The sequence below is a fragment of the Nannospalax galili genome, unplaced genomic scaffold (assembly GCF_000622305.1).
Source record: "Nannospalax galili isolate Female #2095 unplaced genomic scaffold, S.galili_v1.0 scaffold537, whole genome shotgun sequence".
Classification (NCBI taxonomy): Eukaryota; Metazoa; Chordata; class Mammalia; order Rodentia; family Spalacidae; genus Nannospalax; species Nannospalax galili.
Genome location: NW_008339916.1, coordinates 1,481,101 through 1,498,899, shown reverse-complemented (window position 1 = coordinate 1,498,899; position 17,799 = coordinate 1,481,101).

The window sequence follows — 17,799 nt, the reverse complement described above, 5'->3', positions numbered from 1 at the left end:
AAGGACCCCATTATGGGGCAATGGAGAGGCCCAGATCCATTGCTAACCATGGGTTGAGGCTTTGGGTGTGTCTACCCTACAGGAGATTCAAACCCCATATGGGTGCCTGAGAAAAACCTTAAGTGGGTAGGCCAGGATCTGACTGACTAGCATGACGGTCCATGGACAATAGTTTATGAGACAAAATTCCTCTCTTTATTTATATCCATCTGAGGTGAAGGACCCAGTTCCTTGATTTCATTGCCAGTCAGCCTCTTTGACAACTGGCTGATTGGCTAAAAGGTACATTGTACCTTTTAAGAAGTATTTCAACTCGTCCTACGCAATGACTTGCTTTGTTTCTCTTGATAATGCTTATCTTTAAGTGTTTTTATCAGATAATTCAGCAACAGAGAACCCTTGTAACTCCCACAGCCCACCTCCTCATGATTACTGACTGCCCCAGAACCCCCTCCGGTTGCCCACGCTTGGCTAACCAAGTTAGCCAGAGACTAAGACTGTCATGGGCTGGCATTACCCATGTGGCTGCCCTTAATCTTGATGCATTTTTAGCCAAGGATGGGTAAGATGTCCCATGACAAGTACTCCTAACACAGGACAGGCACATGGCGAGGTGCATGATCCAGTGATGGGCAAGTCTTGATCAGAGGTGACACAACCTAAGACAGGCAAAAATGCATAAGATTTGAGGAAGGAGATAGCCATATCTCCTCAGGGAGCCACCTATGAGATGGGTAACCCGTGAAATAAAGTCAGTCCGGTCTTAAAATAAAAATAAAAAGTGGGATATGTGGGGCCTAAAGGCCCCACCTTGCATAGGTCCGAAAGGAAGTTACTGGGGGCACGGCCTGGCTCGCTTTGAAAGTCTGAAGAATACTTCCACACTGCTGAGGAGTGCATGATCAGCACATGACCATCCTTAAGATAGACCCTGGGTGGGGGGAGTTCCAGGTGCCTTTGAAAGCTCTGTAGTACCTGTAATAAATGAGTCTCTGCCTGACTAGACTCCCTGTTGTGTCTGAGTGTCCCCGGGTATTGGGGGCGGCGTGGGCTGGAGAACAGCATGCTTACACATCCCCAATCATCACTCAACGGGGTTCGCTGGTTCGAACCCCCAGCACTATGTCCTGGCAGCCCCTGCCAAGTGCCTCCCAGGAAAGGATCCAATTCCAGTAGTTGACTTCCCACCATGGCTGATGCAGCTCCACTGGGGCCAGGGCTAACTGGCTCACCCTGTGGAGCAGCAGCTGCTTCTTCATGCTCAATGCTTGCTCTGCAGGGTTCCCTGGGTCATGGTTGTCTGGAGCAGCCCATCTTCCAGGATCTCATGGGTCACCCAGATGATGGTTACCACTGCTATCACTGCTGGCTATGGGACTTCTGGAACTAACCTGGAGATCAGGATCTCTAGGTCTCTTCCACCCACCCCTATGTTCTTCTTCACCACCTGCTGAGCTACCTGTGCCCTGAACAATATCTGACATGAATATTTGGACTTTTCACTCATAGCTTTCTGCTAACACGACAGCCCCAAAAGTGGGTTGCTAAGGGAAGGAGGTGCCACAGCCAAGCTCCAGCCTTTTGTGCACTGTGTTCCACGTGAGGGTCACTGTGCCTGTGCAAACAAGATCTCTTGAGAGTAACAGGCTCTGATTAGAGTAACAGGATCTCACAAGAATTCATTTCCAGTCATGAGCGTCCTCCACCCCCACCCTTCACCCCTGCCCTGGGACTCCACACAACTGAAACTCCATACCAAAGCAAGTCCATCTTTATACCAATTAAATTTTACCAATGGCTAAAAAAGGAGAAGCAAGGACCCAGAAAACCAATGTACACTGGTAGTGAAAGTAGAGGGCATATTTTTGGCTATAAACATACACCTCTCTATTTTTTTTAATCAGCTAACTAATCTTTTTAGACAGAGTCAGAGTCACACTGTGAAGTCCTAGCTGGCTTGGAATAAGCTTTGGAGACCAAAATGGCTTTGAATTTGCAAAGCTCTGCCTGCCTCTGCCTCTGCTCCTTGGATGCTGGGATCAAAGGTATGCTGTGCTCTATAAACATATATGTTATGGAGAACTAATATCACTCGGGAGAAAAAACATAGTTCTTTCATTCAGTAAGCAGTAAATCACACTTCGTTAATCCTTACTCATGAATAGTTTATTTTCTTAATATTTCCTTTATATTCTGACATGCAAAAAGGCAATATTTCTGATGTTTTGAAGCTAGTTACTAGTGAGATTATTTGAACAATCTTGATAATTAGACGAATGAGTTTAGTATACATAAGAAAAAAATGTTCAAGTGCTTCTTTCTATAACTTATCAGAAACCAAATTTCAGCTAAGTTGGAAGGAACAACTCCAAAACAAGATAAAATCCACAGTAAGCAAATACACTGTTTGAATTTAAGCCATTTCAACTCTCTTCTTCCTGGACAAATTTCCTTCTATCTTTAATGAATCTGACCAAGACACTTACATCATAGATTGCTATACTGATTAAAGAAATAACTGCCAGAATTATCCTTCTAGTGTAGTCAGAACAGATTTCACTTCAAATCTTTTGGTTTAGGCAGATAGAGGTGCTATGGTCCATACTACTGTGGAACAAAGAACTATACTTTATAATGCCCATTTCTTTTCATTTTGCTATTCTTTTAGACAATGAGACAAGAGTATGTGCATTTCATCAGTACAAACAGTTCTTTTTATGTGTTTATATTTATTTTACATATATAAGAGTTTTGCCTGCATGTATGCAAGTGTGCCTGTATTATGCAATGCCCTTGAAGGCAAGAAGGTGTGAGCTCCCTTGGAATTGGAGATATGCGTAGTTTTTAGCAGCTTTGTGGGGGCTGGGAACTCAACTGGAATTCTAAACTGCATGCTCTTAACTCCAGACTCATCTCTTCAGACCCAGAAATAGTTCTAATTACAAAACAGATTCACTTAACTCCAGAGATAGGGTTACAGTGCATGATGGCAATACGAATTTAATGCATAAATATGTGTTAACACACTTAGTATAATGCCAGGAATGATATGAAGAGACTTAAGCCTTTACAACATCTCACTGGTCATTGGCTAATCATCTTCCCATATTTATCTTATGAAGCTTCATCTATGCTTGTAATTATTTTTCGTTTTTCACATAGACTGTATCTCAACTCATAATGCTTTCCTGTGTGCTGTTTGCCGTTTTTTGTTTGTTTGTTTGTTTGCTTGTTTGGTTGGTTGGTTTTGGGTTTTTTATTGTTGTTGTTATACCTTACTACCTTTCTTTATTCAGGCTTCTGTGACTCATACTTTATTTTAAAACACCATCTATTAATATCTATGTCTTCTACTTGTTTAAATCCTAGCCCTTGAAACACCTGAAATGTGATTTGTTCCTGATGCTTTTCTTGGTTTATGTCTCCTAGCAAGATCTTAAGTGGTACATGAAAACACAGAATTATCGATTGTACTTAGTATAACAGTCCCAGTGTCTTAAACAATGTAGTTATTAAAAATTTTACTAAAGACATGTTGAAGTGTCCACTTTTTTTTTGCTTTTTTTCATTTTTATTGAATTTTTGAGAATTTTATTCAATGTTTTAATATTTAGAATCCCTCTTCTCAGTACCCCACCCCCCCAATTTCATTTTATCCTATTAAGGGAAACTTGTGTCTCCAAATGCATTTTTGTGTATGGTGTGTGTCCATCCACCAGAGCATGGTCAACTGATCCAGCTTCACCCACGACTGGTCAACCTATAAAGAATGAGTCTACAGAGTGCTTAAACCTGAATAGGACAATTTAAGGCTCAAAGATCATTGAAGAAGTGTGGGCAGAAAGATTGGAGGAGCCGCTGATTGTGGATGTCCACAATGGATCTGAGTTTCCCAGACTGTTGGACAGTTGCTTATATGAACTCAGAGCATCCCAGCAAGGGGGTGGGGACGTGTGTGGCAGGCCCCAGCCATAGCTGAGAAATTATTGGCAACTGATGGTTGCTGGGAGAGTGGAGACAGTATCTGCATCTTTTCAGCAGGCAGGATAATACTGTTCAAACATTATTTTGTCAACTAATAATAAATGATATTTTGTGGTTTGAATATTAAATATCTCTTGAACGCTATTGTATAAAAAGCTCACTTGAGAATACATGGGCTTTGGGAAAATTAATAGCTCATAAGGACTCTACTCTCTTGAATAGCTTGACCTCCTCATGGATTAAAAATATAATACCACTATTGGGAAATGGTAGAGAATAGGAGACAGGAACAAGTTGGGAAAATTTTCTCACTGGGAATGTATCACCCCCCCCCAGAAAAAATGTACACCTCTTCCTGACCTCTCTCTTGCCCACTGGCTTCTCCCTTTCTTGTCGGCTGCTTCCTTTACACTCTGAGGTTAGCATCTCTGCCTCTCTATTCCCTTTCCCTCATGATGTTTCAGGTACACCTTTTGCAGACTTCACTGGGGCCAGAAGATCATGTACCAAAGCCATGACCCAAAATAAATCATTCCACTTTTTAAGTTCTTCTCTCAAAAATCCATCACAGAGATGAAAAGCTGACTGATACGGAATTAAACATTCCACTATTGGAATGGGGCCAGAGTATGTTAATGTATACAAAGCAGGAGATGTTTCTAGTTGTTCAGGCAAGAAATTATAGGCGATTCAGAGACGATTACATAGAAACAATCCTTTGACGAAAGAAAGGTTAGTCTAGTAAGCACTCTGACTTTTTGGAAAAAAGGAGAATGAGAATGCAAAGAAAAGAAAAATTAGCATTAAGGAAGGTTTTAGAAGCCTAACAGCAAGGGGTGGAAACTAGACGTAAAATTTTGAAAATGAGACAAAAACATAACGATGACTTATCTTATGAGTTATTTCAAGAATAGTATGGTCGTTGGTCAAAGCAAAATTCCTAAGGGAAGAATGGAGAAAGAATAAAATATAGTATTCTTACTTTTTGTGCCCTTCTTGGCAAACATAAAATGTTTGTATTCCATGTGCATAAGGTACAGATTTGAATTTTATTCAAAAGAAAAAATTCTAAAGTTTGGACTTGAGAAGAAAGAACCTTTTCTTTGTTCTTTTTTAAAAATATTTTATTTATTTTTATTTGATGTATATGAATGTATTGTCTGTGTGTATGTCAGTGCACCCGTGTCATGCTGTAGAGATCAGAAGAGGGCTTCGGATTCCCCTGGAATTGGAGGTTAAGGATGGTTCGTCGCCACCATGTGAGTGCTGGGAATCGAACCCGGGTCCTCTACAAGAGCAGTCAGTGCTCTTAACTGCTGAGCCATCTCTTCAGCCCTGAAAGCGATTTTTTAAAATAACTAGTTCCATCAACAGGGTCATAAGTCAAGAAAGAACTGCAAATTACAAACCCTGAACTAAAAGCAACATCATCAGTCCATCCATTCTTCATTTGGCATCATGACCAATTGAATTTTTGGAACCATACAAACAGCTTGGCAAGTAGGATTAAAAGGAAGAGCTCTCCTGTAGAGAAAAGTATAGTTAAAGAAAACAAATATTAAAGTGCACAGTTGTACTGAACGAAAAGAAATTTTGGTGATTTTTGGTCACTGGGAGAGTTCAAGAAATTCTGAAACATCCCAGGTCTGGTTGTAAGAGATAAGGTAACCTTACAGACACAAAGTGAAGTTTTAAACTATTATTTTAAAAGAAATAAAAGTCAATGTAATGGTAAAGTTGGCTTTGGATTTCCATAAACATTGTTCTGAGCCAACTTTCCACTTTCTGAACCTTTCTTCTGGCCATGATTTATGCCTATGAATGGTCCACATGCCCACTTTTCTATGGCTACTTGGAGAAAAAACTAGCCATGGAGTATGTCTGCCCAGAACATAATTAAAATTCCCATGGACTATGCTGACTTCAAATGGTGCCATAACTAAACTTAGAAAGTTTCTTCTGCAGAGAAATATGGCATTAATCCTGAGTCCAGACATGATCAATCTTATTTGAACACTGCAAACACCATAATTCATATTGAAGCTATCTGTGTACTTGCAAATATTTTCCAAACAATATTTATGATTAGGCAAATGAGCAACTCACTGAAAACAGTCTTAGAAGATTAAATACATCTGCTTTGATAGAAGATGATTTTTGCAAATAATAGTTGATAGCAAAGAATTTCTTTCAGAAACCTTATATGGTTAAACTGCATATCAGACTTTACAAAGGATGGATCTAGCAAATAGTCTTCTGCTGTTTTTTATTATGGGAGTAGTGGAAAGGCTGGACATTTTGTTGATACTATAATAGCATAAAAGGTATGTGATATGTCTCAGGAGAAAATTATTTCTGAAGAACCTACAGTTGAACATAACATTTGACACAATTCTCTATGTGACTATGAGTGTGTTGGATAGCTTCAGTTAACAATATGACACACCTGGGTTGAGGGAGCCTCATTCGAGGCATTGCCTCCTTTGGACTGGCCAGTGGCCACAGCTGTGAGGCATTTTCTTGATTGTGGAGTGATGTGGGATGGGCAGCTGAGCCTATATTGTATAAGAATGTAGGCCTAACACAGGCCAGGGAAGAAAGTTAGTAGGCAGCTGTCCTTCATGGTCTGTGCTCCAGGTTCCTGCCCTGAGTTTCTGCTTTGACTTCTCTTGGTGATAAATTATATTCTGGAAGATATAAGATAAAATAAACCCTTTCAGTGTTTTTAAAATCACAACAATAGAAAGAAACTAGAACAATAGAGAAGTAATGAAATTTCTTTTATTGTCTGAAAAAATATGTTTTACTGAACAGTCAATACTACAAACATTATTGTCAGTGTTTTGTATAGAGCTGTTACTATTCTATTGGATTACACAAAGTTACATCGTTCAATCCTCACAACACAGCTCAAAGCAGACTCTGTATGTAACTATGTAGGCAAGGTTTACCTTAAATTCACAGTAATGAAACTTCTTTGGACTTCAGTGTCCTGTCTTTTCAAACTTTATTATATATTTTATAATAGCAGTGGTGAAAGAATCAAATGAAGTGAAGTATATTACAGAACTAGAACAATGCTTCATATAAGGTGTAGAGTAGACAGATATTAAATCATTTTCCTTTATTTTGTTGGGAAAAATACCATAAAGATGATGAAACATCCATTTTCATACAATCCTTGAATTTATGCATAAATCTTGAACGCTGGAATAAATACAATGAATAAAATGAAACTGACATTTAGAACCTTCCCATTCTTATTCTGTATGTTCATGTTCAAGCAAATATGTCTTACTCTTCTTAAGTTCACATTGTAGATCTTCACATTTTCCAAGGCATAAAGCAGTTTGTTTCCTACAAAATATTTCCACACATAGCAGAAAAAAACACTTATTATCCCACTTCATTTTATCACTATTTTTATTTAATCTTCTTTCCCCTGCCCACAATTGCTAAAACTATTGATGCTAGAGACATTATTTAACTGTCTAGTTTTCCAGGTGTAATAGATTTTTAATTGATTATGAAAGTTCATAAAAATATAGCTAGAACTGCTATTTCAGGACCATAAAAGAAGGAACAGTAACTGGGGCTGATGAAAAGAATACTGAATTATCAGCTACATGACTTTTAATTTTTATCAAAATAGATGTCAGTTACGGTTGATCGATTTACTTTCAAAGAGATAATACATTCCTGTATTGTACACCTGGACAGAAGGAAACTATATTTTATGAAGATCACAAAAATTAAATAAAAAAAATTTTTAAAAAAGCTTATGACTGGTAATGTTATAGATCCTAGGATGAATTTACTATTGATGTTTCCCTAAATGAACATGTTTTCAAACTGTATTTTAAATATGTATCATTATGTTCATAGAGTAGTACCAATTGCATCCTTGATAGAAAAGCTTAGGTTTCTATTGAGGTTGGCTATTAATGAAGACACTCATAACTGATGAGTGCTGAAAGTGACTAGTGTTCTTGCCCCTAAATTTAACATCTATACTAACCTCTCCAAGGCATCCCAAAAGAGGAGGTGGAAAGATTTCATGACACATACAACATGAAGGAGTCTGTGAAATACTGTGATGGCACCATGGGGGGGGAATGAGATGAAGAACTGTGCCATTGCTACTGAGAAGGATATGAAAAAGGGTAAGTACATGAATATGATATCTGTGCATTCTATACATGTATGGAACTGACAAAATAATAACATGTCTTTTTATTAAATTTTGCCAATTTCATACATCTTTGGATCATATTTAGATCCTTTTCAATATCGGAACTGCTCCCTTTTAACCCCTCACTAAATTACTGTACTCTAATAGACATATATATTCTAATGTATGTGTATATATAGTCTAATATATATATATCGTGTGTGTGTGTGTGTGTGTGTGTGTGTGTGTAAAGGCCTATAGAGTCAAATTTCTGTCTTAAATGCCCAACTTGCATCCTGTGATTATTTCTGGGCAGGGCAGTTTCAGTCTTGTTTAAGGGTGAGACTCTTAGTATGTTTTCCAGGCTCCAGTGGATGAACTCACATCGAAGGGCATTTGGGAACTGACAACAATTTTTAAATTTTATAATTAAAATATTAAGTCTGTTAAGATCAATCTAGGTATTGTTAAGTATTTATCATACATAGTAGTTGAAGGGTCTGACTGTGCTGAGTCTACGGAGAACAAATTTCAAATGATATACAGAAATATGTTAGCCTATCATTGATACCAGGGCATACACTTAGAATGAAACAAAGGTTTAATGATCAGATACTATCAATAATTTCACCCTTTAAATGTTCAAGCAAGGGCTGCATTAGTGCAGAATTCAGGGAAATAAAGAACATGGGGGAGAGGCAAGTGGGAGCTCTAGAACAGAGAATAGTAGGACATGGGTGCTATCAAGGAAGAAAGGAGAAATATGGGGATTTTAACACCTAGGAGGGAGGGTAATAAAAATGTATAGGGAGAGGAAGGAGAGATAACAGTAAGAATGTTTGAAATAATTCTAGGGAAACATGGTTTTATAGGCATATTTAATACACACACACACATATATATATACATTTTTATCAAATGAAGTTACAGCACATGGGGTAATAATGCTCCCCCTAAGAACTGTAAACTTTATAACAAAAACCCCAGTGCTACGAATGGGAAACTTCCCTTCAAGTTATTGATCCAGGTAGTCATGGTCACTCCCAAACCCATATTGGCTGTTGACTTTGCAATTTGTTGCCACTCAGAACTTGAAGGTAAGGTCTATTTTTGAAGCAAAGCACACATTTCAGCCACAGGACTTAGGTGAATCAAGCTGGAACTGACCTGGCATCCTCCTCACTGAGGAACATGTCTCATAATATTGGAAGCTGCTATGAAAACTTCCAGTGTAGAAAAGAAACCAATTGTCCTACCAGAATGTAAGTTCTATGAGCCATGGCAACAGCCCAGCAGGCTACCTCTAATCTGGAGTAGCAGCACTTTCATAATGAGGGTAACCAACAACTATCTAATTGCACTCAAGGCCTGCTCAAACAGAGGGTAATGTAAGCCAAGCACCTGTGGCAAGTGTATGTAGCTTTCATCCTTCATCAATGAAGCTTCTTTGTGCAACAGTTGGAGTAAATTATACAGAACCACAACTGATCAAAATGCAAAGAATAAATGACTGTGGGGTGTTCAGTCCCCGTTTATACACCTAAAATGCATCACTTATACCGAAGGCTTTGGCAACATGCTGTAATCAGGGACAAAATTTGTAGGAGTCAAAGGATCAGGATACTGCTACTGTATATCATCTTCCAGAAATGTCAGGAAAGTAAAACTCATGAAATCTCCACAATATGGTTGCTTGAATAAGACATACACAATGACAATACCGGTTGTTTTGGCAGTGTGGATGGGGGGAATGTCACTAGTTCATACCTCCAGAAAAAGTGCTATAGGCAATTAATGGCTGCTGAGAGAGATACAATTAGTTTTCTCCATGGGTGAGCTCCCTGATAGGCTATCCAAACCCAAGTTGTCAGCCCCTAAACACTTGCACATACAGCCATCACTAAATAGCCTCAGGAATGTGTGTGTGTATATATATATATAATTACAATTATATATGGGTAAATATACTATATATATAGTGTGTGTATGTGTGTGTGTACTATATATTGCACTCAGTATGTTTAGTGGTGCTTGTGTGTACAAGTGATTAGGGCTTACTACTTTGGGATTAGGTAGCCTGCCTGGAAGCTCATCCCTTGAGAAAACTGATTGTCCCTCCTCAGCATCCATTGAAACTGATCATCTGTAGTTTTTCATGTGATTGTGGGATCCTGTGAAATCTGCCCATCCACACTGACATGTCAACAGGAGTTGGTATTGTGCAGGTCATTTTAGACCACCCTACTGTGGAGCCTCCATCGATGTAGCTTCTCTGTCATGCCCTCTGCCTCCCAAGTATGGAGATTAAAGGTGTGCACCCCACGCCTGGCAATGAAGACTGATATTTAACCAGGAAGCAGCACACAATTTTAGTAAAAGTGAGAAATGATCACTCAATAACAGGAAAGCAGCTTGTATAAACTCCTTAGGTAAGAGTCTCTTTTTCTTCTATGCAAGAAACAACCTGGAGTTCCATGTGACTGCAGCAAGATGATCTGGCATTGGGGGATTGGAAGAGTATAAATCAGAGACACTGATATACATTTGATCAAGTAAATTAAGATTTTATTCTAGTAAAATAGTAATTTAGTAAATGGATGATAAATACTGACTCATTTTGCAATGATCACCCAGGTTAAAAATGAAAAGAGCATTAACACAATGGAATGAAATAAGACAGCTGTCAGTTCTTTTTATGTTTTTTTACGCTCAGTGCTTTATGGCTGGCACACAAAGTGTACCTGATAAATGTATGATGAAGAAATTATATGTTAGATTTTGTAGATATAAAATGGTCCATAATGTTTGAAATGTTTTCTGTGACTCTTTTTAAAATTTTTAAGCAAAACTGAAACATATTTTCGATGTTTGCCATTACGTGAAAAAAATACAATTTTTAACTATGTGGGTATCAAAACTATTAAAGTCTCATAAGTCTTGAAAATGTTCTATGAGCTCAATCAGCACTATTTTTCATGTATGCATATCAATATCATGCATGAAAATAGATAGATGACAATCATTAAGTACACCACATGATGCTCTTAGTCTGTCATATAGTCTACATGTAATATGGAAAAATTCATGAGATCTAAGCTTACTGAAAACAAAAATGTCAATACTGAAGTCTTGTACATATTTTCATAGATGAACAGCAGAAATTCTACTCAATAGTCTTCACTTAACTAATTTAGTAGAAAAGTAAGAATATGCAGAAAGTGAATAAAATTAACAATGAAAAAATGTAAAAGAATTCTAACAAAGAAACTGGGGAGCAAATTATGATATTTAGTGCGATCTACTACTAAATGCTCAATATACAAATGGGCATGATTTATAATATTTCACTAATTTATGGGTACACATCCTGAAAATTAAAATGCATATAAAATTTCAAATACTCTCATTAGTTGGGTACCTACTTGAGGTAACGTAATTCTTATATCACTATGAGAAATGGAAAAGTACCTTGACAACGTTACTAGAATCTGGTGAATAGGCAGTTCTTTGCTGTGGCTAGATATATTGTATATTGTAAGAAGTTTAGTAGCATCCATTGTTTCCTCTAAAAGAAACAGCCACTGCACCCAACCAGTGACATCCAAACAAGGCCTTAACATTGATAAATGTTCTCTGGGGGGGGATAATCCTTTTTGAGAAATATAAATATTGGGAAAGGGAAATGGCAGGTATATTTCCTCTACTATATACATTGTTTTTTATTTGACTCTGAAAATCAATGATTTCTTAACTTGATGCTGCTTTTGGGGAGAGTAAAGATGAAATCAGATAAAAATACTAAAAAGATATTGTATACTAATAGTACTGCTTAAAACGAAATATATAGTGAGGATTTAAAGAAACAATATGATAGATGATGAGATCCAAAATGGAGTTTGGATTACTTGTATTCCATGGCATTTGTACTTCATCAAGATCTATTACAGTGTTCAAGGACAGTCAGAAGCAAAGTCTACTTAGGTGCATCTGGCATATAGTTGTTGGTAGAAGAAGTTCATCATGAAAATAGTTCTGAGAAGAAGTCATACATGTTGACTAATTTTCTAGGTAGAAGATGTTCTAAATGGGATTCTAAAGGAATTCAAACCACTCAGATTATGTCCTCATTTGTACAATGGAGATGAGGTCATAAATTCTGCCTAAATCAGGACTTGTCAAGAAACTCTAATAAAGCAGGCATGGTGGCACACCCCTTTAATTCCAGCACTTGGGGAGGCAGAGACAGGGGGATCTTTGTGAGATTGAGGCCAACCTTGTCTACCTGGTGAGGTCGAGTGCAGCCTATGGCTACAGGGAGACCTCATCTAAAAAAAAAAAAAAAAAATCCAAAAAGATAATTAAAAAAAAACTTTTGTAAGATAATCCCTGTCTTTGTATTCTGTACGCTAAAAACCATATTTGTCTATTCTGTTTTAGAAATAGGCTTTTTGAAAGTGCAGCTTTTCTGCTGCCATGCTTGGCAATTTTTTAAAAAAATCTTTTCACATCTTGACTTCTGTAAAATGACTGAAAAAAATTACAGTTCACACTTATGATTTGTCTGCTCATAAGTCATTACATCATTTCCATCATTTCTACTCTTCTGTGATCCACAAAACTCACCCATAGCTACAATTATTTTATGTGTCTTATAATTCTCTCCAGTAGGGAGAAAGAAGAGACAAATGACAAAAATTGAAACTATGAATTATTTTGGAGATAAATTTCCATATGCTGAATTGGCATTAAAATATCACTTTTTCACATCCATCCGTGTCTGTTTCCTTGTACAATCGACATTTATTGTCTGAGGTTTCATGTATTTTAAGCATATTTCTAGAAATATGGTATTCCTTTGACTTCTAATCAACCTTTCAGTAGTCAGTTTCTATAACAGAAGAATTCTGAAAGTGCCCGTTCTTTTGCAACAGGTCTTTGTTTTTGTTTATAGTGACTCACAATTGATATATTATTAGAATGGGGGGGGCAATAAAATTTCTGAATTACCAATCTCTCCTCTCACTCCTGTTGTATGACCCTCCCTAATCCCTCTCAAGTTAAAGAACCCCCGCATTTCCCAATTTTGGCAGTCATACCATTCCTTGGCAAATACCCAAGGGACTCATCCTACTACAGAGATACTTGCACAGCCATGTCTGTTATTAAGCTTTTCACAAAAGCTAAGAAATGGAAACAACTTATATGCTCCGCAGCTGATAAATGGATAATGAATATGTGGTACATTTACAAAATGGAGTTCTTTCTACTCACGGGTAAAGAAAAATGCAGTCATGAAATTTGCGAGTAAATGGATGGAATTAGAAACTGTTATATTAAGTGAAGTAACACAGACTCAAATCCCAACATAGTCATGGGGGAAAGGATAACAAATCCCAACCCAACTTAAGGGACTTTGGGTAATTGATGCCTGCCTGGTGCAGGAGAGAGAGAATATCTGACAGGGATAGACTCTTGGTAGGCCCAGTGGATGACCCACACTGAAAAGCATTTGGGGACATAAATCAGATTCTCTAGGCTATATATGTGTATATATATATGATATATAAACATATTCACATATGTATGAGCATACATTAAGTTGGGTGGGGAATAGGGGGAATGTAAGAATGGGGAGAAAATCTAGATACCATCAAACTATAGTGTATGAAAATTACAAAACTCAATAAAAAATAAAATTTGAAAGAATAGTTAAGACAATCAAAAACTTTCTGAATTATTTGAAAGGTCATTGTAAGCAGCTGATGGAAATGCCATGTTCTCCTCCTCTTAAGCTAATCGTAGTTTTATTACTGCATAATTCACGAACTATAAATTCTGCTCTACTAAAATTGGTAGGTCAGTCATAATATATTGACAAAATTATGCAGTTATCATGAGTATCCAATGCTAATCTTTTTCAATATTTCTCAAAGAAATTCCGTACGCTTTACCTATCATGACCCATTCCCTCCCCCTTCTTCTCTACCACAGACATCTACTTACTTAATTTCGACCTATAGATTTACCTATTCTGGGCATTTCATATAAGTCGCAAGAACAATGTTACTTTATAGATATGATTTTGCTTGCTTTGGATAAAGTCTTAAAAGTTCTTTCGCCACTTTTTGCATGTATTATTGTTACATTGCATTTTGTGGTCAAACAGTCTTTCACTGTGGACTTAGCATATTTGCTTACACATTCTTCATTTGATAAATGTGAGTTCTTTCCAGTTTTTCACTGCTATAGATAATTCTTCTTTGAATATTCATGTACAAGTTTCTTTGTGGCTATATGCCTAGGTATAGACTTTATGGGTTTCCATATTTTCATTATATAAAAAATTAACAATGGTTATTTGAAAAAACTTATAGAGATTGATTAGTTTGATAAAATAATTCTTAAAATACTGCACTACAGGCAGGTGAGAAGTGGAATTGAAGTATTAATAGAAAGGCTAAGAAGATAAAAGCATCATTTCTCACAGTTAATAGATTCCAATTAAGATATTGTCAGCCACAACAATTCCAAAAGCTATTTTCTTGTTGTAGCTGGTCATTATAACTTAAATATTTTCTGCTTCTTTTAGCACTGCTATTGCTATTTATGAATTTCATTACTATCAAGTTGTTAATAATAATGTGAAAGATTACACTGACAGATCATAATTCTTGGGTCATTTATATATATATAATATACAAGGCTTAAAATAACTATATTGTTATATTTGTGAATAATTATAAGAGGAGACACTGTGACAGAAAATATAAACACAAACAGGCACAAAAATGAGCCTGAAATTTTTTTCATTCAATAGGAATAAGGAATGCAGCTTTGCCATAAAAATCGCAAAATACTTTGCTATGTTGTCGAATGCATTACTAGTTTCACAGGATACTCTTAAGTCAAATACATTAAATATCTATAATTGAAATCATTCATGTTCTAAAATAACCACCAACCCAAAAGTACCAAGAATAATGAGGAGATGCTAAAATTCTAACACCAAAGGCACAGTGTGGTGGGGCTTACTTCTACACTCCGACACACTTGAATCAGGAGTCTCTTCACACTGTATGCTGTGTGTTCTTAGGAGCTGATTAGGCCCCCGGATACCTTCTCTAAAGTCTAGACTCTTGCTAGTCAATTCTAGGCATGTGGAATTTAAGTATAGATCATGTGAGGAAACTTTAGAAATTTATAATACAATAATTAGGTTATAGATTTAGACACACCTTTCTTGAATATATCTAACAGATCCTGTTACTATAGATGAAATATCCTCCTTCATATAGAAAGCCAATCATTCCACGTGTGCCCTAAATTTCCTCCTTTCTTACATACAAAAGGACATGGATCCAGTAATTTCCCGTTTCTTTCCTTGCATTTTTCACTGTCAAATAAACTGTCGTAATCAACACATAAATTAGCATACTGTTATCTCTCTGATTTCATATGAAAGCAACAACAGAAATTTCTTTAGAACTCAAATATTCCATGTATTTCCTATTTTTACTGCTTCCATTTTCAGTAAAGCCCTTGGAAACAGTTAATGTATCGTGGCCCTAATTCCTCTCTCAATTTTCCTCTTTAATCCACTTCAATCAGGCTTTCACCTCAGCATTCACCCAAATTGATGTATTAATGTGCCAAATTGACTTTCATGGTGGAAATCCCGGGGTTAATTTTCAGTCCTCATCTTAGTTGATTATAGACATCATTGATTGTAACAGAATTTCCCTTATTTCTATTCTTAATGCACTTCAATTTTTGTTAGTTCCATTTAGAAACTGAGTTTTTCTCCTGACAGCAACTTCAAATTTTCCATTGTTATTTCACTCTTGCATGTTTAACACTATTGGCTCCAGGTCTCAGTCCTTGTATCTGGTGTCTGTTCTATCCATATATTATCCTAAAATGATCTTATCTACTCACTTGACTTTAATATAATTTACAATTTCATAAGTCCTAATTTTCTATGCTCTTTGTTCTGAGCTTCATATGAGTGTGTTTTACTTCTTATTCAATATTTAAACTAGTTGTGTAGAACTTAACTATAAATGAGCATGTTAACATCTTAGTGTTTTCCACTCTCACTTTGTCATATACTGGGTGTCTGGAGGCTTTATTTTACTTTTTATTTAATGGGTGAATCATTAAAATGTGCATAACTGCATGGTACACTGTGATAATTCTATGTATGTTTTCATCGTCTAATACTTGAATCATGTTAAACCAATGTTTCCTCAGTCAACTGTACTTTCTTCCTGGTGAAAACATTCAATATCTACTCTTCTAGCTTTGGGAGATGTATATGCCATAATTGATAACAGCTTAAAATTTGTCATTCTACTAAAACTTATTCTATTCTCTGTCTTTTCTCTTTAGTAAGCATAAATGCCTGCTGTCTTTAACATGGCTCAAGACAAAAGCTTTGAGTAAGCCTTGCTTTCTTGTTTTTCTTTCATAGATCATTTTTTTCACATTGCCTTACAAATTCATCATCCTCTCTTGTGTAATTAATATCTCTCTGTTTTTATTCTTTCCTTTATTAAGTTTGTTTTCAACAAAGAATATGGAAATGATTCTGTTATTGAATATCTCAAATCATGTTATCCCTCTATTTAGTTTTAAGTTTCAGTTGTTTCTCAAACTAGGTCTCTAAGTAAAGTTCAAATTCATTTTTTTGATGATACATGATCCAATTCACTCAGTTCTATGATTCAGTCTCTTAATTCTTTGCTTGAAATAATATAACATTTGTAATAGTCAGTGTTAATTGTCACCTTGACAGAATTTGGAATTATCTGAGACATGTGCCTCTGGGCATATTTGTGGTGTATTATCTTCATTCTTTTAATTGATATTGGAAGACTCATCTTGACTGTTGGTAGGACTATTCCTTGAGTAGAATCTTCTGGACTATAGAAAACGGGCAAAGCTAGCAGCATACAGTGAAGCATCCACTGATTTCTTCTTCTTGATTGCTCATGTCATGTGACCATCTGATTTAAGCTTCTGCTGCCTTGATTTCCCTGCCATGATGGACTGTCTCCTTGAACTGTGAGCTGTAATAAACTCTTTCTTCCTTAAGATGCTTCTGTTGGAGTATGCTAACATACAAACAGGAAGAGAAATTCAGATAGCGTTGTTCCTCAAAATTGGTATTCTCATTATTGTCTTAGGGCCAGTGGGCATGTTGCTTATTCTCAGAGTTCTCGTCTGTCATGTGTGGTTAATTCTGTAATCCTAATCAAATCCTTTTTACTCTTATTTATTGGTCTACTTTGTTCTTATACAATTTCATACATTTATTTAGTGCTTTCAGTTACTCTTCCTATTCTTTTTTATAATTGGTCACTGCAACATTTATCTTTCAGTCAATTTTACATTCTTCCAATAGTAGTATAGAATAGAACAGGGATTTTTTTTTCTCTTGATGGCATTTAAGTATAATTTTTAAATTTCTTTTTGAGAATTTCTTGTATGATCTTACATGATCATTGTATTTGCATTACTCCCACCCCTCCCAGTCACCCTCCAACTCCTCCATTACCTCCCAATCTCACACTGTCTTATCCTCCTCTTTGACTATTAATATTACATATACATGCATTTATAAATATACATATAGATATAGGTAC